The sequence below is a fragment of the Meles meles genome, chromosome X, assembly GCF_922984935.1.
Source record: "Meles meles chromosome X, mMelMel3.1 paternal haplotype, whole genome shotgun sequence".
Taxonomy (NCBI): domain Eukaryota; kingdom Metazoa; phylum Chordata; class Mammalia; order Carnivora; family Mustelidae; genus Meles; species Meles meles.
Window position 1 is genome coordinate 49,710,880 of NC_060087.1, and position 25,556 is coordinate 49,736,435.

At 39.3% G+C, this 25,556-nt stretch overlaps 1 pseudogene; it reads right to left on the reverse strand.

Moving 5' to 3' along the window:
* LOC123934643 overlaps positions 1 to 14,690 on the reverse strand; it is a 150,958-nt pseudogene extending 136,268 nt beyond the window's left edge.
* Positions 14,691 to 25,556: the final 10,866 nt, after the last annotated feature.

Genomic DNA, 25,556 nt, shown 5'->3' on the forward strand with positions numbered 1-25,556 from the left:
TGGGTGTTGTGCAAAAAGAATGAATACTGTTACACTGAAAAAATAAATAAAAAGGGGAAAAAAAAATCCTAGAGGAGAACATGGGCAGTAATCTCTTTGACATCGGCCACAGCAACTTCTTTCAAGTCATGTCTCCAAAGGCAAAGGAAACAAAAGCAAAGATGAACTTTTGGGACTTCATTGAGATCAAAAGCTTCTGTACAGTAAAGGAAACAGTCAACAAAACAAAGAAGCCATCCATGGCATGGGAGAACATATTCGCAAATGACACTACAGACAAAGGGCAGATATCCAAGGTCTAAAGAACTCCTCAAACTCAACAGTCAAAACCCAGATAATTATGTCAATAAATAGACATATGACATGATCAGACACTTTTCCATGGAGGAGATAAAAATGGCTAAAAGACACATGAAAAAATATGCATCATCATTAGCCATCAGGGAGATTCAAATCAAAACCATATTAAGATACCACTTTGCATCAGTTAGAATGGCCAAAAATAACGAGGCAGTAAACAACATGTGTTGGAGAGGATGTGGAGAAAGGGGAACCCTCTTACACTGTTGGTGGGAATGCAAGTTGTTACAGCCACTTTGGAAAACAGGGTGGAGATTCCTTAGGAAATGAAAATAGAGCTACCCTATGACCCTGCAATGGCACTACTGTGTATTTATCCCAATGATACAGATGTAGTGAAATGAAGAGCCATCTGTACCCCAATGTTCCTAGCAGCAATGGCCACTGTCATCAAATTGTGGACAGAGCCAAGGTGCTCTTCAGCAGGTGAATGGATAAAGAAGATATGGTCCATATATACAATGGAATATTATGCCTCCATCCGAAAGCATGAATACCCAATTTTTTTATCAACATGGTTGGGACTGGAAGAGATTATGCTGAGTGACAGTATGGAAGTTGTTCAAAAAGTTAAAAATCAAACTACTGTACAATCTAGCATTTGAACTACTAGGTGTATACCCAAAGGACACAAAAATCCTGATTCAGTGGGGCTCATGCACCCTGATGTTTAAAGCAGCATTATTATCAATAGCCAAATTACAGAAAGAGCCCAAATGTCCATGAACTGAAGAATGGATAAAGAAGATGTGGCATATATGTATGTGTGTGTATATCTATCTATCTATCTATCTATCTATCATCATCTATCATCTATATAGACATATATATGTATATATACAGATATAAGGGAATATCACTCAGCCATCAAAAAGAATGAAATCTGTACATTTGCAATGAAGTGGATGGAGCTAGAGTGTATTAAAGTAAGCAAAATAAGTCAGTCAGAGAAAGACAGGTACCATATGGTTTTTCTTATATATCAATTTAAGAAACAAAAGAGATGAAAATATGGGAAGAAAAATAAAGAGAGGGATGCAAACCATAAGAGAGACTTAACCATTGAGAACAAACTGAGGGTTAATGGGGGGGAAGGTCAGCAGGTGTTGGTCTAAATGGGTATTGACGAGGGCACTTGTGTTGAGCACTGGTTGTTATATATAAGTTATGAATCAATAAATTCTATTCCTGAGCTTACATTACACTATATATTCATTAAAATTTAAATTAAAAAAATTTAAAAAAATGAGTCAAATTAATTATGCCTCCTTCCCTTCCAGATTCTCAACCAACTACAATATATACATAGGAATGAAACACAACTTAAAATATCATGTTCAAGTGGGGCACCTGGGTGGATCAGTGGGTTAAAGCCTCTGCCTTTGACTCAGGTCATGATCTCAGGGTCCTGGGATCGAGTCCCACATCGTGATCTCTGCTCAGCGGGGAGCATGCTTTCTCCTCTCTCTCTGCCTGCCTCTCTGCCTACTTGTGATCTGTCTTTCTGTCAAATAAATAAATTTTAAAAATCTTAAAAAATATCATGTTCAAAAATAAATTGCTTCTATTTCAAGATATTAGAGAGAGGGCATATGTCATTGTTTATAAATAACCACAGCCGTTTTCAGTTTGTGTTTTGCTTTGGTCGAACTTGGTGTATGTTCATCACCCATCAGTTATTTGTGAGGGTGTTTATATGAATATCGTTTCATGTTTGTATGGGAAAAATGTAGCTAAACATTTCATTGTCCCCAGTCTGAAAAGAAGCACAATTCTATTGCTTTGTCTTGCTTATAGTCATTAAATCATTACTTTTACATATATTGTTGTTATTTCTGCTTTCTTTAAAGATACAGTAAATGAAGTTTTATGAAACCACAAAATACATATATTTTTATTTTGACCTAAATTTGTACAGTACCATTGTAAGGGTTGTTTCTAATTATAGATGTAAAAATTAAATTTCATTTGTAATTGGGAAAATCCAATAAAAAGGATATTCATTTAGAAAATAGCTAAGACTTTAATAAAAATTTGATACGAAAAGCAAAAAAAAATCATGTTCAATATATTAAGTGAAAAAACAAAGTTCAGAATAGCGTGTATAGAATGTTATAATTTGTGCCAAAAAACTGATACACACATATACATATTATGCTTTTGAAAACATATATTATCTCTGAAGGACACAAACTAACTGGTAGCATTGGTTAGTTTCAGAATGTGGGACTGGAGGATTGAGATTGGGGGAGGGGAAGGAAGAACGGAGACTTTTTACTGCATGCTCTTTTTCACTGTTTGAATTTACTAGAAGGATGTGAGTCCCCCCCTCACAAACAACCTATATATTAAACAAATGTTTTAAAGAATAAAACTATATACCACCTTTATTGATGGAAGGTCTGGACTGGAGAATGTGGTTTGGACCTGAGCACAACATGAACTTCCACTGTCAGTCTAAAGATAATGGGATCCCTCACCCCAGAAAGATGGCGGGGGTCTAGAGAGTGGATGTTTACCCAGTCATGTAATGAAGGACTGCAGTCTTTTCCATGGTTTGCAATGAAGAATGGGTTCAGAAGCCAATAGGGGCCTAGGCTGCTTATCTATAACTTTTTTTTTTCAATTTCATCAGATATTCCTCCTCTCATATAGAAAACTGAATGAGTATAGCAATGGGAGATGGATAGAAATTTTCTTCCAAATATTTTTGAGAGGGGCAAGTCTTTTACTTTCTTTCTTTTTTCCTTGAGTCAGAAACACAGATGAAGACAATAAATCCCTTCATACCCTTGGGCAATTTTTTCTCTTTAACCACAGTGATTAACATCCAAAACTATTGTTAACAGGTTTTGACTGCCCCCTTTGGGAGAGACCAAGAATATTTAGGAATGTTATGCTCCCATCTGTGCAAGACTGGTAAGACATTCTGCTTTTGCCCTTAGAAGACCCTGAAAGAAGTCAAAATAGAACATTAGTTAAATTAACTCCAAAGCTATATTACATCTCAAGGTGAGAATTCATTCATTATTTTATCCTCGATTTACAATTATGTCCAACCACATTATTCGCTATAGCTTACAAAGGTTACATAATGAGGGTCAAAAATAGCATTAAACACTGTAAATAATACAGCATAATAAAAATGCCTTAATTTGAACTGTATGAAACCCATGCCAACTATTATACTCCAAGGGAGAAATGAATGTTCCAATTTAAATTTCTATTTTAATGTCCAAAGGCAGTAAATTCTAAAATTCTTCCTTTCCCAATTTTTTTTTTCATTTCAGCCATACAGATCTCACAAAGTTATCTGTACAGGTGTGTGTGGGGGGGAGGGTCCCTCAGCAGTTTCAGCCTGACTGTCTTCCTTTTGATTGGATGTAGTTCCTTCACAACTTCAGAAGCTGAATTAATTTAACCCCCCAACTGCATGTCATATGTTTATAAGAGCCCACAGGGTCAATAGGACATAAGATTATTATAGTATCAGCCTCACATGCAAAAATTAGAAAGCACACTAATCCCCAGCTACTAGAACAGTTATCCCAAGCAAATTTATGTCCTCGGGACTTAGTACAATAGGTAATATGCCCCAACGTTGCTGTTATCAAATATCTCAGCAGAAACTTAGTGGCAACAAGAGGAAGAAAAGTAGAGAAAACAAGGGAAGACAAGAGAGTATCTTCTTGGTGTCAGCCCCCGTAGGATGTCAGTCTGTCTATGCTGGTAGTCTGGACTCCATGACCTGTGAACTTAAACTAATTGTGTTAATTGTACTGTTGGGAGTCTCAGTCCCAAAGTTGTCAAAGTCCAAGGCCTGTTACTGCTACATGGGGCACATATTAGAAGTCCAGTGAGAAACCACTGTCTTTGGCCAAGTGCTTCTCTATAAAATCTTCTGTATTTTCAAACTTGCTTTCTTAGGCTTATTTTAACCTTCACTAATGCCTTTAATAATGGAGCATACATGGACCTTTTTATTACCGATTTTTCTGCTGCAGTGGGGCTCACCTTTTTCTTTTCTTTTTTTTAAAGATTTTATTTATTTATTTGACAGATAGAGATCACAAGTAGGTAGAGAGGCAGGCAGAGAGAGTAGGAAGCAGGCTCCCTGCTGAGCAGAGAGCCCATAGGGGGCTCACCTTTTTCTGCATGTAACTTTCATAGGATCAGCCAAGAAATGGTGCAAAGGTAAAACATTTTAAAAAAGAAACTAACTATGCAGCCATCAAAAGAAATGAAATCTTGCCATTTGCGACGACGTGGATGGAACTAGAGGGTATCATGTTTAGTGAAATAAGTCAATCGGAGAAAGACAACTATCATATGATCTCCCTGATATGAGGACGTGGAGATGCAACATGGGGGGTTAGAGGGATAGGAGAAGAATAAATGAAACAAGATGGGATTGGGAGGGAGACACACCATAAATAACTCTTAATTTCACAAAACAAACTGGGGGTTGCTCGGGGAGGTGGGGTTGGGAGAGGGGGAGGGGGTTATGGACATTGGGGAGGGTATGTGCTATGGTGAGTGCTGTGAAGTGTGTAAACCTGGTGATTCACAGACCTGTACCCCTGGGGATAAAAATACATTATATGTTTATTAAAAAAAAAAGGAAAGATGAATACCCAACTCTTGTAGCAACATGGATGGGACTGGAAGTGATTATGCTGAGTGAAATAAGTCAAGCAGAGAGAGTCAAGTATCATATGGTTTCACTTATTTGTGGAGCATAGCAAATGACATGGAGGACATTGGGAGATGGAGAGGAGAAGGAAGTTGAGGGAAATTGGAAGGGGAGGCGAACCATAAGAGACTATGGACTCTGAAAAACAACCTGAGGGTTTTGAAGGGGCGGGGGTGGGAGGTTGGGGGAACCAGGTGGTGGGTAATAGGGAGGGCACGTATTGCATGGAGCACTGGGTGTTGTGCAAAAACAATGAATACTGTTACGCTGAAAAAATAATAAATTAAAAAAATAGAAACTAACAAATAACTATTATATTTCTATCTACCAATGCTAGCACATAAAATATCAATAAGTGTATTGATCACCAAACACTGATTCTAATCTATGCTAAGATACCATGAAAGAGTAAAGCCCATTTTCAGCCTTTCTTACTTTTAGCAAGTGCCTTGCCCACTTCTTGGAAGCCCCCTAAGAATCATATCTAAAACCTAATCTAAAATTTTTCAGATTCTCTTTATTTTTAAAAAAGACTTATTTACTTATTCATTCATTCATCAATTCATTCATTCATTTAGTTAGCAGAGAGAGAGAGAGAGAGTGAGAGAGGGAACACAGGCAGGGGGAGTGGGAAAGGGAGAAGCAGGATTCCTGCTGAGCGGGGAGCCCGACATGGGGCTTGATCCCAGGACCCTGAGATTATGACCTGAGCTGAAGGTAGACACTTAACTGACTGAGCCACACAGTTGCCCCTCAGATTCTCCCTTGAGATAAGAAATAAATCTGTATCTTCGTCTGATTCCAGATTTTTGTTCTTTCATTTTGAGATCCTAGACAGAACTGTCAATCCTTGTTATACCCAATATTCATCATGTAATTAGAATAGAGGTTGGCTTAATCCTCCATTGAGCTGGCAGAGCCCACTTGTGGTAAAGCTTGCCTGCACAGTCTGCATCTGTTAAAACCCACTCCCTTTTTGCAGGCATCAGCCAGAGCTACTGTAGACAACAGAGACTCTAATGCCATTGATGGCCAAATTTTATTTGTACACTTGGAGGTTTATTTCCAAATGCTTGCCTTCCTCACAATTTTGCTAGATTTCTCAGCCTATGCTTATATACTAAAATGCATAGTAATTACCCTCTTGATTTTGAACCAAGTTGAACAATAGTGAAAGAATCAGAAAGGGAGCAAAATGTTAGCCTTGCTTTAATTCAACTGGGAAAGGAGACTAAAATGGGCTTCCCACTCCTCCCCAAATTAGACTTTTGAAGTCACCTGGGAGACAGTTGAGGTTGCAAAGAGACTCACCCAGATAGTCATATTGAATATCTCAAGAAGCTTCACACATCAAGGAATGCAGAGAGTTCAACTGCCCAGAAGAATGAGGTGAGAGGTGTTCAGCTACCTTAATCCATTATCACAACTCAAAATGAAAATAAGGGCCACTGGATGTCGTACTTTACCCTTTCATTATTAGACAAATCAATCTTTCTCCCGTGGAGAAGAAGTAGTTAAAGGTTTGGAGAGATGGGCAAAAGGTTTCTTAAAAGATATTTGATATGGTGAAAGTTTATTCCTTCCTCCCTCCCTTCCTTCCTCCCTTCCTTGCCTCCCTCCCTTCTTCCTTTGTTCCTTGCTTCCTTCCTTCCCCTTTCCTTTCCTTTCCTCCCTTCCCTTTTTTTCCCATTTTATTTATTTTTTTTCAGCATAACAGTATTCATTGTTTTTGCACAACACCCAGTGCTCCATGCAAAACGTGCCCTCTCTATTACCCACCACCTGTTCCCCCAACCTCCCACCCCTGACCCTTCAAAACCCTCAGGTTGTTTTTCAGAGTCCATAGTCTCTTATGGTTCGCCTCCCCTCCCCAATGTCCATAGCCCCCTCCCCCTCTCCCAATCCCACCTCCCCCCAGCAACCCCAGTTTGTTTTGTGAGATTAAGAGTCATTTATGGTTTGTCTCCCTCCCAATCCCATCTTGTTTCATTTATTCTTCTCCTATCCCACTAACCCCCCATGTTGCTTCTCCATGTCCTCATATCAGGGAGATCATAGGATAGTTGTCTTTCTCCGATTGACCTATTTCACTAAGCATGATACGCTCTAGTTCCATCCACGTCATCGCAAATGGCAAGATTTCATTTCTTTTGATGGCTGCATAGTATTCCATTCTGTATATATACCACATCTTCTTTATCCATTCATCTGTTGATGGACATCTAGGTTCTTTCCATAGTTTGGCTATTGTAGACATTGCTGCTATAAACATTCGGGTACACGTGCCCCTTCGGATCACTACATCTGTATCTTTAGGGTAAATACTCAGTAGTGCAATTGCTGGGTCATAGGGTAGTTCTATTTTCAACATTTTGAGGAACCTCCATGCTGTTTTCCAGAGTGGTTGCACGAGCTTGCATTCCCACCAAGAGTGGAGGAGGGTTCCCCTTTCTCCGCATCCTCGCCAGCATCTGTCATTTCCTGACTTGTTAATTTTAGTCATTCTGATTGGTGTGAGGTGATATCTCATTGTGGTTTTGATTTGTATTTCCCTGATGCCGAGTGATCTGGAGCACTTTTTCATGTGTCTGTTGGCCATCTGGATGTCTTCTTTGCAGAAATGTCTGTTGATGTCCTCTGCCCATTTCTTGATTGGATTGTTTGTTCTTTGGGTGTTGAGTTTGCTAAGTTCCTTATAGATTTTGGATACTAGCCCTTTATCTGATATGTCGTTTGCAAATATCTTCTCCCATTCTGTCAGTTGTCTTTTGGTTTTGTTAACTGTTTCCTTTGCTGTGCAAAAGCTTTTGATCTTGATGAAATCCCAATAGTTCATTTTTGCCCTTGCTTCCCTTGCCTTTGCCGTTGTTCCTAGGAAGATGTTGCTACGGCTGAGGTCGAAGAGGTTGCTGCCTGCGTTCTCCTCAAGGATTTGGATGGATTCCTTTCTCACATTGAGGTCCTTCATCCATTTGGAGTCTATTTTCGTGTGTGGTGTAAGGAAGTGGTCCAATTTCATTTTTCTGCATGTGGCTGTCCAATTTTCCCAGCACCATTTATTGAAGAGGCTGTCTTTTTTCCATTGGACATTCTTTCCTGCTTTGTCGAAGATTAGTTGACCATAGAGTTGAGGGTCGATTTCTGGGCTCTCTATTCTGTTCCACTGATCTATGTGTCTGTTTTTGTGCCAGTACCATGTTATCTTGATGATGACAGCTTTGTAATAGAGCTTGAAGTCTGGAATTGTGATGCCACCAACTTTGGCTTTCTTTTTCAATATTCCTTTGGCTATTTGAGGTCTTTTCTGGTTCCATATAAATTTTAGGATTATTTGTTCCATTTCTTTGAAAAAAATGGAGGCTATTTTGATAGGGATTGCATTAAATGTGTAGATTGCTTTAGGTAGCATGGACATTTTCACAATATTTATTCTTCCAATCCAGGAGCATGGAACATTTTTCCATTTTTTTGTGTCTTCCTCAATTTCTTTCATGAGTACTTTATAATTTTCTGTGTATAGATTCTTAGCCTCTTTGGTTAGGTTTATTCCTAGGTATCTTATAGTTTTGGGTACAATTGTAAATGGGATTGACTCCTTAATTTCTCTTTCTTCTGTCTTGTTGTTGGTGTACAGAAATGCAACTGATTTCTGTGCATTGATTTTATATCCTGACACTTCACTGAATTCCTGGACAAGTTCTAGCAGTTTTGGAGTGGAGTCTTTTGGGTTTTCTACATATAGTATCATATCATCTGCGAAGAGTGATAGTTTGACTTCTTCTTTACCAATTTGGATGCCTTTAATTTCTTTTTGTTGTCTGATTGCTGAGGCTAGGACTTCTAGTACTATGTTGAATAGCAGTGGTGATAATGGACATCCCTGCCGTGTTCCTGACCTTAACGGAAAAGCTTTCAGTTTTTCTCCATTGAGAATGATATTTGCGGTGGGTTTTTCATAGATGGCTTTGATAATATTGAGGTATGTGCCCTCTATCCCTACACTTTGAAGAGTTTTGATCAGGAAGGGATGCTGTACTTTGTCAAATGCTTTTTCAGCATCTATGGAGAGTATCATATGGTTCTTGTTCTTTCTTTTATTAATGTGTTCTATCACATTGATTGATTTGTGGATGTTGAACCAACCCTGCAGCCCTGGAATAAATCCCACTTGATCGTGGTGAATAATCCTTTTAATGTACTGTTGAATCCTATTGGCTAGTATTTTGGCGAGAATTTTTGCGTCTCTGTTCATCAAGGATATTGGTCTGTAGTTCTCTTTTTTGGTGGGATCCTTGTCTGGTTTTGGGATCAAGGTGATGCTGGCCTCATAGAATGAGTTTGGAAGTTTTCTTTCCATTTCTATTTTTTGGAACAGTTTCAGGAGAATAGGAATGAGTTCTTCTTTAAATGTTTGGTAGAATTCCCCTGGGAAGCCATCTGGCCCTGGGCTTTTGTTTGTTTGGAGATTTTTGATGACTGTTTCAATCTCCTTACTGGTTATGGGCCTGTTCAGGTTTTCTATTTCTTCCTGGTTCAGTTGTGGTAGTTTATATGTCTCTAGGAATGCATCCATTTCTTCCAGATTGTCCAATTTGTTGGCGTAGAGTTGCTCATAGTATGTGCTTATAATTTTCTGTATTCTTTGGTGTTAGTTGTGATCTCTCCTCTTTCATTCATGATTTTATTGATTTGGGTCCTTTCTCTTTTCTTTTTGATGAGTCTGGCCAAGGGTTTATCAATCTTATTGATTCTTTCAAAGAACCAGCTCCTAGTTTCATTGATTTTTTCTATTGTTTTTTTTGGTTTCTATTTCATTGATTTCTGCTCTGATCTTTATGATTTCTCTTCTCCTGCTGGGTTTAGGGTTTCTTTCTTGTTCTTTCTCCAGTTCCTTTATGTGTACGGTAGGTTGTATACTTGAGATCTTTCTTGTTTCTTGAGAAAGGCTTGTACCGCTATATATTTTCCTCTCAGGACTGCCTTTGCTGTGTCCCACAGATTTTGAACTGTTGTGTTTTCATTATCATTTGTTTCTATGAATTTTTTCAGTTCTTCTTTAATTTCCTGGTTGACCCATTCATTCTTTAGAAGGATGATGTTTAGTCTCCATGCATTTGGGTTCTTTCCAGCTTTCCTCTTGTGATTGAGTTCTAGCTTCAGAGCATTGTGGTCTGAAAATATGCAGGGAATGATCCCAATCATTTGATACCGGTTGAGACCTGATTTGTGACCCAGGATGTGATCTATTCTGGAGAAGGTCCCATGTGCACTAGAGAAGAATGTGTATTCTGTTGCTTTGGGATGAAATGTTCTGAATAGATCTGTGATGTCCATCTGGTCCAGTGTGTCATTTAAGGCCTTTATTTCCTTGTTGATCTTTTGCTTGGATGATCTGTCCATTTCAGTGAGGGGGGTGTTAAAGTCCCCTACGATTATTGTATTATTATTGCTGTGTTTCTTTGATTTTGTTATTAACTGGTTGATATAGTTGGCTGTTCCCACATTAGGGGCATAGATATTTAAAATTGTTAGATCTTCTTGTTGGACAGACCCTTTGAGTAGGATATAGTGTTCTTCCTCATCTCTTAATATAGTCTTTGGCTTAAAATCTAATTGATCTGATATAAGGATTGCCACCCCAGCTTTCTTCTGATGCCCATTAGCATGGTAAATTGTTTTCCACCCCCTCACTTTAAATCTGGAGGTGTCTTCGTGTCTAAAATGAGTTTCTTGTAGGCGACATACTGATGGGTTTTGTTTTTTTATCCATTCTGATACCCTGTGTCTTTTGATTGGGGCATTTAGCCCATTAACATTCAGGGTAACTATTGAGAGATATGAATTTAGCGCCATTATTAGTCTGTAAGGTGACTGTTACTGTATATTGTCTCTATACCTTTCTGATCTACTACTTTTAGGCTCTCTCTTGGCTTAGAGGACTCCTTTCAATATTTCCTGTAGAGCTGGTTTGGTGTTTGCAAATTCTTTCAGTTTTTGTTTGTCCTGGAAGCTTTTTATCTCTCCTTCTATTTTCAATGATTGCCTAGCTGGATAGAGTATTCTTGGCTGCATGTTTTTCTCGTTTAGTGCTCTGAATATATCATGCCAGCTCTTCCTGGCTTGCCAGTCTCTGTGGATAAGTCTGCTGCCAATCTAATATTTTTACCATTGTATGTTACAGACTTCTTTTCTCGGGCTGCTTTCAGGATGTTCTCTTTGTCACTAAGACTTATAAATTTTACCATTAGGTGATGGGGTGTGGACCTATTCTTGTTGACTTTGAGGGGGTTCTCTGCATCTCCTGGATTTTGATGCTTGTTCCCTTTGCCATATTAGGGAAATTCTCTCCAATGATTCTCTCCAATAGACCTTCTGCTCCCCTCTCTGTTTCTTCTTCTTCTGGAATCCCAATTATTCTAATGTTGTTTCGTCTTATGGTGTCACTTATCTCTCGAATTCTCCCCTCATGGTCCAGTAGCTGTTTGTCCCTCTTTTGTTCAGCTTCTTTATTCTCTGTCATTTGGTCTTCTATATCACTAATTCTTTCTTCTGCCTCATTGATCCTAGCAGTGAGAGCCTCCATTTTTGATTGCACCTCATTAATAGCTTTTTTGATTTCAACTTGGTTAGATTTTAGTTCTTTAATTTCTCCAGAAAGGGCTTTTATATCTCCAGAGAGGGTTTCTCTAATATCTACCATGCCTTTTTCGAGCCTGGCTAGAATGTTCAGAATCGTCATTCTGAACTCTTGATCTGACATATTACCAATGTCTGTGTTGATTAGGTCTCTAGCCTTCGGTACTGTCTCTTGTTCTTTTGTTTGTGGTGATTTTTTCCGCCTTGTCATTTTGTCCAGATAAGAGGATATGAAGGAGCAAATAAAATAGTAAAAGGATGGCAAAGACCCAAGAAAAAAGCGCTGTAACCAAATGAGAAGAGACCCCAAATTGTGGGGGGGAGAAAGGGGATAAAAAGAGGTTCAGGAAAAAAAAAGAAAAAAAATTTAAAAAATAAAACAAATAAAGAAAAAATATAAAAAAGAAAGAAAAAATATATATATTTAGATAAACTAGTCAAAAAAACGTTAAAAAAGAAAAGGGTAAAAGTTTTAAAAAATTTAGCAGAAGAAGAAAAAAGAAAAAAAAATTGAAAAAAGAAAATAGAAAAAAAATTGAAGTACCAGCAAGACTAAAGAACCATGGGGAGAAAGCCATGAGTTCCGTGCTTTGCTTTCTCCTCCTCAGGGATTGCGCTGCTGCCTTAGGAGTTGAACCTACTTTCCTTGATAGATGAACTTCGTCCTGGCTGGATATTTTGCTGATCTTCTGGGGGAGGGGCCTGTTGTAGTTACTCTCAAGTGTTTTGCCCGAGGCGGGATTGCACCGACCTTACCGGCGGCCGGACTAAGTAATCGGCTCGGGTTCGCTTTTGGGAGCTTCTTCTCCCTGAACGCTTTCCGTAGAGTTCCGGAGGACGGGAATGAAAATGGCGGCCTCCTAGTCTCCGGCCCGGAGGAGCCGAGAGCCTGGGGCCCCACTCCTCAGTGCGCCCCCAGAGGACAGCACCCAATCACTCCCGTATCCCCAGCCTCTAGCCGCGCTCCGAGCTCACCCAGCCCGCGACCAGTTCAAGGTAACCCCGAGCTGAGAGTTCAGTCCTCGGCTCTGTCTCTGCAGCCGGCTTCTCCATTCTAATACCTGCAAGCTCTGTGACACTCCGACACCCCCGATCCTTCTGTGACCCTGCGGGATCTGTGGCCACGCTGACCCCGCGTGGGCTTCACCCTGGGTTAGCCTCTGGAGCAATGTCCCTCAGTGGAACAGACTTTTAAAAGTCCTGATTTTGTGCTCCGTTCCTCCGCCGCTTGCCGGGAGCCGGCCCCTCCCTCCTTGGTCTATCTTCCCGTCGTTTTAGATTCACTTCTCCGCCAGTCCTACCTTTCAGAAAGTGGTTGATTTTCTGTTTCTAGAGTTGCTGTTCTTCTTCTCTTCGCTCTCCCGTTGGATTTGTAGGTGTTTGCAATGTTTAGATAAGCTATGGAGCTGATCTCCTGCTACCTGATGTAGTTTCAGCCTGCTACTTCTCCGCCATCTTGACTCCTCCCCCCCCCTTTTTTTTTGATTTGCTTCTTTCCTTTGCTTCTTTTTTTTTTCTTACCAGGCAAAAGCATGCAAAATGGAGAAGACTGTTCTTACAAATTAGAGAGCAATCAAGACCTTTTGTTTGTATGGATTTTACAAATAGTCTCACATGTTGGGCAATTTTCAAGATAATCTGTTTTTACCAAATCATAGACATTGATATGGAAATCGTCATCAAATTCAATGAAGTACACAGAGGGTTTTGATTCTGCTTGATGAATGACCATTCCAGTTCTCTTAGAGTCATCAGTTTTGGCATATTCCAGCTGTTAGCCTACAAGGCTGTCTACAACTTCTCCTAGCTCCCCCTCTGTAAGAGGAGAATCATTGGAATCTGGAAGGATGTGTGGGTCACCATTTTTATAATCATCTAAGAGCTGATACCTGTATAATACAGGATCTTTCTCATAGGTAATGTAAAACCATGTGTTCATGACAAGTGCCTGAGCTAAGACCATGCACTTACATTCATTTTTGGAAAGTTTCTCTGTCTCAAAAATATGTTCCAGTGCTTTGCCAATCATAATTTCTATTACGTGTGTATCACTGATTCTCTAGGTTGCAATTCTATTAGGAAGGGCTTCAAGTGATGACACTCTTTCATCTCTGTGAAGTTTCAATCCATAAACACAGTCAAATCCATCATATTTTGTAAGATACAAAGAAAGATTTATAGGTACCTAGTCCAGAATGGTTCTCTTCCACTATGTTTGGGGTTCATCTCCATCTTTCCATTCATGCCGAATTCTGCATTTATGCTTCGCTGAGGCTGGGAGGTGGGCCTGTGCTTCTTGTGTTGCAGCCTTTCTCTTCATCATGGTAACAGACACACTGGTATGTCCTGTGGCTGTCCTGAGCTGCTGCCCTGAAGCCTTCTTTCCAAATGGGGTTATCACATCTGTGAGGAGCACAGTAGCAAGACAGGTAAAGAAAGGAAATTGAGAAAAAATATATTCAATGCATGACATGATGAGCTTTCCTCCTAATTATTGCACTCCATCCCCTGTGCCTAAGTTTTCCCTGAAAACTATACAGGAAATCTGGAAATCAAAACATCCTGGCTATGTGCCTGCATTAACATTATTCCCTAGTTCTTTCTGGCTATGCTAGAGTAAGAGAGCTGTGGTTGGGGCAAAAGAAATAGAGGGCACGCCCCTTCATCCTTCCTCCCATTGTCCAACACCTCCCAGGCCAAGGGACATAGACTCACCAAGGCCGCAGATTGTGAGCTTTGTACCCAAATTGGGCACCTTGCTGCTGCTTCTGCTGTGGATCCTCCTGTGGTCAAGGAGTATCAGCAGGCTACCAGCTTTTTGCTTGTAAGAGCTGGGAGGGGAAAATGCATAGGCAGGAGGGGCAAACAAAGAGAATACCACATTTGGCTCCCACCAAATGCTGCAGTTGCCAGGGTCTCTTCTTTCTTTCTGTAGCACAGCTTCCTGACAGGAGACAAGCCTCCCTTCCTGCCAAAACATCCTGACCCGTCTAAGTCTCATGCTCACCACTGTTCTGGATATAGGAGGCTCTCCTTGGCACCTTGCACACCCCTTTCAAAAGTCAGAACCCCCCTACCAAAACCACCTAAGTGCTGGCTCAGCACTCCAAGGTTTCAGGGTCCCCACCCCCACCTAGTGTCACTGCCCCATCTTCTCTACATCTTCTAGGAATTTGCCTTTATTTTACTGAGCTCTCCCAGAGTTGTTCCTTATATACAGACACCTGGCTTTTCTGCCATTTAAGAGGATCTGAGGGGCGCCTGGGTGGCTCAGTGGATTAAGCCGCTGCCTTCGGCTCAGGTCGTGATCTCAGGGTCCTGGGATCGAGCCCCGCGTCGGGCTCTCTGCTCCGCAGGGACCCTGCTTCCTCCTCTCTCTCTCTGCCTGCCTCTCTGCCTACTTGTGATCTCTCTGTGTCAAATAAATAAATAAAATCTTTAAAAAAAAAAAGAGGATCTGAGATAGGACCAGAGAAATGTACTAAGGTTCAGTCAGACATCTTGACCCAGTCTCTAAATAGTTTTTATTGATTGGTCATTCCTAGACTTCTTGAAGAATTTCTCCCCCTTGTTTTCCTCTTTTTTCCTTTTCTTTTTCACTGATTGCAAATAATTCTATGAACAATGTGGGTATAGTGTAAAATTCAGGAAATTGACATGAAGAAGAAAATGATCCATTATAAGCACATCTCCTATTGTAAATGGTTTGTAGCAAATATTAGAATGTTCCATTTTCTTTAAAAAAAGTTTGTTTTTTAATTTTATGAACATATAGTGTCTTGCTTTTTTTAGGGGTACAGGTCTGTGAATCTCACCATAGCATATATCCTCCTCAATGTCCATCACCCAATCACCCTATCAGTGACCCCACCCCCCAGCAACCCTCAGTTTGTTTCCTGAGATTAAGAGTCTCCTATGGTCTGTCTCCGTCCCCAGTCACATCTTTTTTTAAAATTTATTTATTTTTTTAAATAAACATATAATGTATTATTAGTACCAGGGGTACAGGTCTGTGAATCGCCAGGTTTACACAATTCACAGCACTCACCATAGCATATACCCCCAGTCACATCTTGTTGCATTTTCCCCTCCCTCCCCCCAACCCTGCACTGTCTCCCAAATTCCTCATATCAGAGAGATCATATGAAAATTGTTTTTCTCCGATTGAATTATTTTGCTTAGCATAATAGCCTCTACTTCCATCTACATTGTTGGAAATGACAAAATTTCGTGGGTTTTTTCTCTTTTTTTGTTTTGTTTGCTTGATTTGGCTGCATAGAATTTCATTGCATATATATATATATGCATACATATATATGTGGTATATATATTTATATATGCATACATATATATGTGATATATATATATATATATATATATATATATATATATATATACCACATCTTTATCCATTCATCTATTGAGGGACATCTAGGCACTTTCCATAGTTTGGCTATTGTGGACATTGCTGCTATAAACATTGGGGTACATGTGCTCATTCCGATCATTGCATTTGTATCTTTGGGGAAATTACCCAGTAGCGCAATTGTTGGATCCTAAGATAGCTCTCATTTTAACTTATTTTATTAAAGATTTTATTTATTTATTTGATAGAGACTGCAAGTAGAGAGAGAGGAAGGCAGAGAGAGAGGAGGAAGCAGGCTCCCCACTGAGCAGAGAGCCCGATGCGGGGCTCGATCCCAGGACCTTGAGATCATGACCTGAGCTGACGGCAGAGGCTTTAATCCACAGAGCCACCCAGGTGCCCCTCATTTTAAGTTTTTGAAGAAACTACATACTGTTTTCCAGAGTGGCTGCACCAGCTTGCATTCCCACCAACAGTGTAGGAGGCATCCCCTTTCTCCGCATCCTGGCCAGCATCTGTCATTTCCTGACTTGTTAATGTTAGCCATTCTGACTGGTGTGAGGTGGCATCTCATTGTGGTTTTGACTTGTATTTCCCTGATGCCAAGTGATCTGGAGCACTTTTTCATGTGTCTGTTGGCCATCTGGACGTCTTTGCAAAAATGTCTGTTTATATCCTCTGCCCATTTCTTGATTGGATTACTTGTTCTTTGGGTGTTGAGTTTGCTAATTTCTTTATAGATTTTGGACACTAGCCCTTATCTGATATGACATTTGCAAACATTTTGTCCCATTCTGTCAGTTGTCTTTTGGTTTTGTTGACTGTTTCCTTTGCTGTGCAAAAGATTTTGTTCTTGATGAAATCCCAATAGTTCATTTTTGCCCTTGCTTCCCTTGACTTTGGCGATGTTCCTAGGAAGATGTTGCAGTGGCTAAGGTCAGAGAGGTTGTCGCCTGTGTTCTCCTCAAGGATTTTGATGGATTCCTTTCTCACATTGAGGTCCTTCATCCGTTTGGAGTCTATTTTCGTGTGTGGTGTAAGGAAGTGGTCCAATTTCATTTTTCTGCATGTGGCTGTCCAATTTCCCCAACACCATTTATTGAAGAGGCTGTCTTTTTTCCATTGGACATTCTTTCCTGCTTTGTCAAAGATTAGTTGACCATAGAATTGAGGGTCTATTTCTGGACTCTCTATTCTGTTCCATTGATCTATGTGTCTGTTTTTGTGCCAGTACAATACTGTCTTGGTGATGGTGATGACAGCTTTGTAATAGAGCTTGAAGTCTGCAATTATGATGCCACAAACTTTGGCTTTCTTTTTCAATATTCCTTTGGCTATTTGAGGACTTTTCTGGTTCTATATAAATTTTAGGATTATTTGTTCCATTTATTTGAAAAAAAATGGGTGGAATTTTGTTAGGGATTGCATTAAATGTGTGGATTGCTTTAGGTATCATAGACATTTTCTCAATATTTGTTCTTCCAATCCAGGAGCATGGAACATTTTTCCATTTCTTTGTGTCTGCCTCAATTTCTTTCATGAGTACTTTATAGTTTTCTGAGTATAGATTCTTTGCCTCCTTGGTTAGGTTAATTCCTAGGTATCTTCTGGTTTTGGTGCAACTGTAAATGGGATTGACTCCTTAATTTCTCTTTCTTCTCTCTTGTTGTTGGTGTACAGAAATGCAACTGATTTCTGTGCATTGATTTTATATCCTGACACCTTACTAAATTCTGGTACAACTTCTAGCAGATTTGGAGTAGAGTCTTTTGGGTTTTCCACATATAGTATCATATCATCTACAAAGAGTGAAAGTTTGACTTCTTCTTTGCCAATTTGGATACCTTTAATTTCCTTTTGTTGTCTGATTGCTGAGGCTAGGACTTTAGGTACTATGTTGAATAGCAATGGTGAAAATGGACCTCCCTGCCATGTTCCTGACCTTATCGGAAAAACTTTCAGTATTTCTCCGTTGGGAATGATATTTGTGTTGGGTTTTTCATAGATGGCTTTGATAATATTGCGTATGTGCCCTCTATCCGTACACTTTGAAGAGTTTGATCAGGAAGGGATGCTGTACTTCGTCAAATGCTTTTTCAGCATCTATTGAGAGCTTCATATGGTTCTTGTTCTTTCTTTTATTAATGTGTTGTATCACATTGATTGATTTGTGGATGTTGAACCAATCTTGCATCCCTGGAATAAATCCCACTTGATCGTGGTGAATAATCCTTTTAATGTACTGTTGGATCCTATTGGCTAGTATTTTGGTGAGAATTTTCACATCAGTGTTCATCAAGGATATTGGTCTGTAATTCTCTATTTTGATGGGATCGTTGTCTGGTTTTGGGATCAAGGTGATGCTGGCATCATAAAATGAGTTTGGAAGTTTTCCTTCCATTTCTATTTTTTGGAACAGTTTCAGGAGAATAGGAATTAATTCTTCTATAATAGTTTGGTAGAATTCTGCTTGGAAACCAGCTTGCCCTGGGCTTTTGTTTGTTAGGAGATTTTTGATGACTGTTTCAATCTCCATACTGGTTATAGGTCTGGTCAGGTTTTCTATTTCTTCCTGGTTCAGTTGTGGTAGTTTATATGTCTCTAGGAAAGCATCCATTTCTTCCAGAATGTCAAATTTGTTGCCATAGAGTTGTTCATAATATGTTCTGATAGTTGTTTATATTTCTTTGGTGTTGGTTTGATCTCTCCTCTTTTATTCATGATTTTATGTATTTGGGTCCTTTCTCTTTCCTTTTTGATAAGTCTGGTCAGGGGGGTATCAATCTTATTAATTCTTTCAAAGAACCAGCTCCTAGTTTTGTTGATTTGCTCTATGGTTGTTGTTGTTGTTTTTTTTTTTTTTTCTATTTCATTGATTTCTGCTCTGATCTTTATGGTTTCTCTTCTCCTGCTGCATTTAGGCTTTCTTTGTTGTTTTTTCACTAGCTCCTTTAGGTATAGCTTTAGGTTTTGTATTTGAGACCTTTATGTTTCTTGAGAGAGGCTTCTACTGCTACATATTTTCCTCTCAGGACTGCCTTTGCTGTGTCCACAGATTTGGAACAGTTGTGTTTTCATTATCATTTGTTTCCATGAACTTTTTCAATTCTTCCTTAATTTCTTGGTTGACCCATTCATTCTTTAGAAGGGTGCTGTTTAATCTCCATATATTTCAGTTCTTTTCAAATTTCCTCTTGTGATTTAATTCTAGCTTCAGAGCATTGTGGTCTGAAAATATGCAGGGAATGATCCCGATCTTTTGATACCGGTTGAGACCTGATTTGTGACCCAGGATGTGATCTATTCTGGAGAATGTACCATGTGCATTAGAGAAGAATGTGTATTCTGTTGCTTTGGGATGAAATGTTCTGAATATATCTGTGATGTCCTTCTGGTCCAGTGTGTCATTTAAGGACTTTATTTCCTTGATCTTTTGTTTGGATGATCTGTCCATTTCAGTGAGGGGAGTGTTAAAGTCCCCTACTGTTATTGTGTTATTGTCGATGTATTCCTTTGATTTTGTTATTAATTGGTTTATAGAGTTGGCTGCTCCCATGTTAGGGGCATAGACATTATTCCCTGCATATTCTCAGATCACAATGCTTTGAAACTGGAACTCAATCACAAGGAAAAGTTCAGAAGGAACTCAAACACGTGGAAGCTAAAGACTACCTTGCTTAAGAATGCTTGGATCAACCAGGAGATCAAAGATGAACTTAAACCATTCATGGAAACCAATGAGAATGAAGACACTTCGGTCCAAAACCTATGGGATACAGCAAAGGCGGTTCAAAAAGGGAAATACATAGCCATCCAAGCCTCCCTCAAAAACACTGAAAAATCCAGAATACACCAGCTGTCTCTACACCTTAACGAACTGGAGAATCAACAACAAATCAAACCAACTCCACATGCAAGAAGGGAAATAATCAAGATTAGAGCAGAGATCAATGAGGTAGAAACGAGAGATACAGTAGAACGTATCAATGAAACTAGAAGCTAGTTTTTTGAAAGAATCAATAAGATCGATAAACCAGTGGCCACACTAATGCAAAAGAAAAGAGAGAAAGCCCAAATTAATAAAATTATGAATGAAAAGGGAGAGATCACAACTAGCACCAAGGAAATAGAAACAATCATCAGAAATTATTACCAACAGTTATATGCTAATAAGCTAAGCAACCTAGATGAAATGGATGCATTCCTGGAAAACTACAAACTCCCAAAATTGACCCAGGAAGAAATGGACAACCTGAATAGACTGATATCTATTAATGAGATTGAAGCAGTGATCAAAAACCTCCCAAAAAACAAGAGCCCAGGACCTGACGGATTCCCTGGGGAATTCTACCAAACTTTCAAAGAAGAAATAACACCAATTCTCCTGAAGCTGTTCCAAAAAATTGAAGCAGAAGGAAAACTTCCAGACTCTTTTGATGAAGCCAGCATTACCCTGATCCCCAAACCAGGCAAACACCCTACCGAAAAGGAGAATTTCAGACCAATATCACTGATGAATATGGATGCAAAGATTCTCAACAAGATCCTAGCAAACAGTTTCCAACAGCACATTAAAAAGATTATCCACCATGACCAGGTGGGATTCATCCCTGGGTTACAAGGATATCTCAACATTCGCAAATCAATCAATGTGATAGAACAAATCAATAAGAGAAGAGAGAAGAGCCACATGGTCCTCTCAATTGATGCAGAAAATGCATTTGACAAAATCCAGCATCCGTTCCTGATGAAAAGGCTTCAAAGTATACAGATAGAGGGAACATTCCTGAACTTCATAAAATCTAGCTATGAAAGACCCACAGCAAATATCATCCTCAATGGGAAAAAGCTTGCAGCCTTCCTGTTGAGATCAGGAACACGACAAGGATGCCCACTCTCACCACTCTGGTTCAACATAGTATTAGAAGTCCTAGCAACGACAATCAGACAACAAAGAGAAATAAAATGTATCCAAATTGGCAAGGAAGAAGTCAAACTCTCTCTCTTCGCAGATGACATGATTCTTTATATGGAAGACTCAAAAGACTCCACCCACAAACTACTAGAACTCATACAACAATTCAGTAACTTGGCAGGATACAAAGTCAATGTACAGAAATCAGTGGCTTTCTTATACCCTAACAATGAAAATACAGAAAGGGAAATTAGAGAATCGATTCCATTTACTATAGCACCAAGAACCATAAGATACCTGGGCATAAACCTAACCAAAGAAGTAAAGGACCTGTACTCGAGGAACTACAGAACACTCATGAAAGAAACTGAAGAAGACACAAAAAGATGGAAGACTGTTCCATGCTCTTGGATTGGAAGAATAAACATTGTTAAAATGTCTATACTGCCTAGAGCAATCTATACTTTTAATGCCATTCCGATCAAAATTCCACCGATATTTTTCAAAGAGCTGGAGCAAATAATCCTAAAATTTGTATGGAGTCAGAAGAGACCCCGAATTGCTAAGGAAATGTTGAAAAACAAAAACCAAACTGGCGGCATCACGTTACCCGATTTCAAGTTTTACTACAAAGCTGTGATCACCAAGACAGCGTGGTACTGGCATAAAAACAGACACATAGACCAGTGGAACAGAGTGGAGAGCCCAGATATGGACCCTCAACTCTATGGTCAAATAATCTTCGACAAAACAGGAAAAAATATTCAATGGAAAAAAGACAGTCTCTTCAATAAATGGTGCTGATAAAACTGGACAGCGATATGTAGAAGAATGAAACTCGACCATTCTCTTACACCGTTCACAAAGATAAACTCGAAATGGATAAAAGACCTCAACGTGAGACAGGAATCTATCAGAATCCTAGAGGAGAACATAGGGAGTAACCTCTTCGATATCAGCCACAGCAACTTCTTTCAAGATATGTCTCCAAAGGCCAAGGAATCAAAAGCAAAAATGAACTTTTGGGACTTCATCAAGATCAAAAGCTTCTGCACAGCAAAGGAAACAGTCAACAAAACAAAGAGGCAGCCCACGGAATGGGAGAAGATATTTGTAAATGACAGTACAGACAAAAGGTTTATATCCAGGATCTACAAAGAACTTCTCAAACTCAACACACACAAAACAGATAATCATATCAAAAAATGGGCAGAAGATATGAATAGACACTTCTCCATCAAAGAGATACAAATGGCTATCAGACACATGAATAAATGTTCATCATCACTAGCCATCAGGGAGATTCAAATTAAAACAACATTGAGATACTACCTAACACCAGTTAGAATGGCCAAAATTAGCAAGACAGGAAACAACGTGTGCTGGAGAGGATGTGGAGAAAGGGGAACCCTCTTACACTGTTGGTGGGAATGCAAGTTAGTACAGCCACTTTGGAGAACAGTGTGGAGATTCCTGAAGAAATTAAAAATAGAGCTTCCCTATGACCCTGAAATTGCACTGCTGGGTATTTACCCCAAAGATACAGATGTAGTGAAAAGAAGGGCCATTTGTACCCCAGTGTTTATTGCAGCAATGGCTACGGTCGCCAAACTGTGGAAAGAACCAAGATGCCCTTCAACGGATGAATGGATAAGGAAGATATGGTCCATATACACAATGGAGTATTATGCCTCCATCAGAAAGGACGAATACCCAACTTTTGTAGCAACATGGACAGGACTGGAAGAAATTATGCTGAGCGAAATAAGTCAAGCAGAGAGAGTCAAGTATCATATGGTCTCACGTATTTGTGGAGCATAACAAATAACATGGAGGACATGGGGAGATGGAGAGGAGAGGGAGTTGAGGGAAACTGGAAGGGGAGATGAACCATGAGAGACTATGGACTTTGAAAAACAACCAGAGGGTTATGAAGGGGCGGCGGGAGGGGGGTGGGGTGGGGTGGGAGGTTGAGGAACCAGGTGGTGGGTAATAGGGAGGGCACGTACTGCATGGAGCACTGGGTGTGATGCCAAAACAATGAACACTGTTATGCTGTAAATAAGCAAATAAAAATAAATTAATTAATTAAAAAAAAAGAAGTCCTAGCCACGGCAATCAGACAACAAAGAGAAATAAAATGTATCCAAATTGGCAAGGAAGAAGTCAAACTCTCTCTCTTCGCAGATGACATGATTCTTTATATGGAAGACTCAAAAGACTCCACCCACAAACTACTAGAACTCATACAACAATTCAGTAACTTGGCAGGATACAAAGTCAATGTACAGAAATCAGTGGCTTTCTTATACACTAACAACGAAAATACAGGAAGGGAAATTAGAGAATCGATTCCATTTACCATAGCACTGAGAACCATAATATACCTGGATATTCACAATTGTTTGATTACCTTGGCGGATAGTCCCGTTAAGAATTATGTAGTGTCCTTCTGTATCTCTGACTACACTCTTTAGTTTAAAATCTAATTTTTCTGATATGAGAATCGCTACCCAGGCCTTTTTTTGAGGCCCATTGACATGAATGATGTTTCTCCATCCCTTCACTTTCAGTCTGTGTGTATCCTTAGGTTCAAAATGGGTCTCTTGTAGACAACATATGGATGGGTCCTGTCATTTTATCCAATCTGCAACCCTGTGTCGTTTTATGGCGCATTTAGGCCATTCACATTGAGAATGATTATTGAGAGATAGGTTTTTATTGACATCGTGTTGCCTTTGAAGTCTTTCTGTCTGTAGATTGTTTCTATATTTCTGTTCAATGATATTCTTAGGATTTTTTCTCTTTTATAGGACCCCCCTTAATATTTCCTGCAGTGTCGGCTTGGTGGTTGCACAGTCTTTTTAGCCTTGCCGGTCTTGGAAACTCTTTATCTCTCTATCCATTTTAAATGTCAGTCTTGCTGGATAGAGTATTCTTAGTTGCATGTTCTTCTCATTTAGTACTCTGAATATATTTTGCCAGCCCTTCCTGGCTTCCCAGGTCTCTGTGGAATGGTCTGATGTTATTCTAATGGGCTTTCCTCTGTATGTAAGGAGCTTCTTTGTCCTAGCTGCTTTTAATAGGGTCTGTCGTGAAACTTAATTCCTCATTCTAAGTATAAGGTGTCGTGAGGAATTTCGAGAATCTAAAATCTTGGGAGGAAATCTCTCTGCCTCTAGTACATGAACGTTGTTTCCATTCGTGAGATTGGGAAAATTTTCATAGACAACTTCTTCCACTATATCTTCTAAACTTCTTTCTTTTTCCTCCCCTTCAGGGATTCCAATAATTCTGACATTGGAACGTTTCATGGCATCATTTATTTCCCTGATTCTGTTCTCGTGGCTTCTGAGCTGTTTGTTCCAGGCTTCCTCCTGATCCTTTCTCTCTGTTTGTCCTCCAGATCACTAATTCTATCTTCTGTCTCAGTTACCCTAGCTTTAGAGAATTTAGATTAGATTGGAACTCATTGAGAGCATTGTGAACATCATCCCTGGTGGTTTTCAGTTCTGCCCTAATCAATTCTGTTTGGTCATCCATGGCTTTCTCCAACCTAGCTATTGCCTGGATAATTGCTCGTCTGAATTCCTTTTCTGACATATTGTCTATGTCGATAGCCATCAGCTCTGTTGCAGAAGTCCCATACTGTGTATTTTTCTTCTGTTGGGTATTCCTCCTCCTAGTCATTTTGGAAAGAGATGACTGAACAGATGCAGCTGGACTTATCGATTGTGGTGCAGTCAATGTGCACCCTGGAACGCTTCTGTGCAATCAGGATTCCCCACCCGAATGAGAGAAAAAAGAAAAGAAAAAGAAATAGAGAAGAAGAAAGAAAAAAAAAGGGAAAAGGAAAAAAGAAAGAGAGAGAGATAGGAAAAAAAGGGAAGATAAAAGAGAAGGCTCAGCCCAAATGGGCCACAAGGTAAGATTTGTGAAGTATACTAACAAAAACAGACAAACAAAAAGACTGATAAAAGTATATGACAAGAGAAAAAAAATATATGTATGAGCAAAAATAAGGGAAAATCCTCATCAGAAAGAACCCCAAGTATAAGATTTATATATTATCAGGACAAACACAATTTCACAGAAACACTGACAGAATGAAAAATTGGGAGAGTGGTTATAAATTCTCAGTGTGGTGAGGAAGGTTATTTTGATTCTTCCTGAAGGTATCTTGATGTTTTTGTTAAGGGACTCAACTTTCCTAAGTTACAGGGGGATTAGAAACTGGTTTGCCTATAGGGGTAGCATTGATTGGGGAGAGGGGATTACCTTGAAGTTTAACTCTATATGTATAGTAGAAAATAAAAATTAAAAGGAATAAACTAGACTAAACTAAGTTAAAATTAAAAAAGAATTAAAAAAATAGAAAAGCAAAAGAAAAACACGGGTGTATGTATCAAAAAGTTCAGGTTAGAAGGTTATTAAAGAATTTGATGTACTGGACATCTCAGTGTGGTGGTAAATAGGTTAAAAAATTATCTGTATGTATAAAAAAAAAGAACCAGAATATTGGTAAAGAGTTAAAAATAAAAGTTGTATTTATGAAGTAGTGGTGGTTGTTCTCTTGTCGTCTTTTT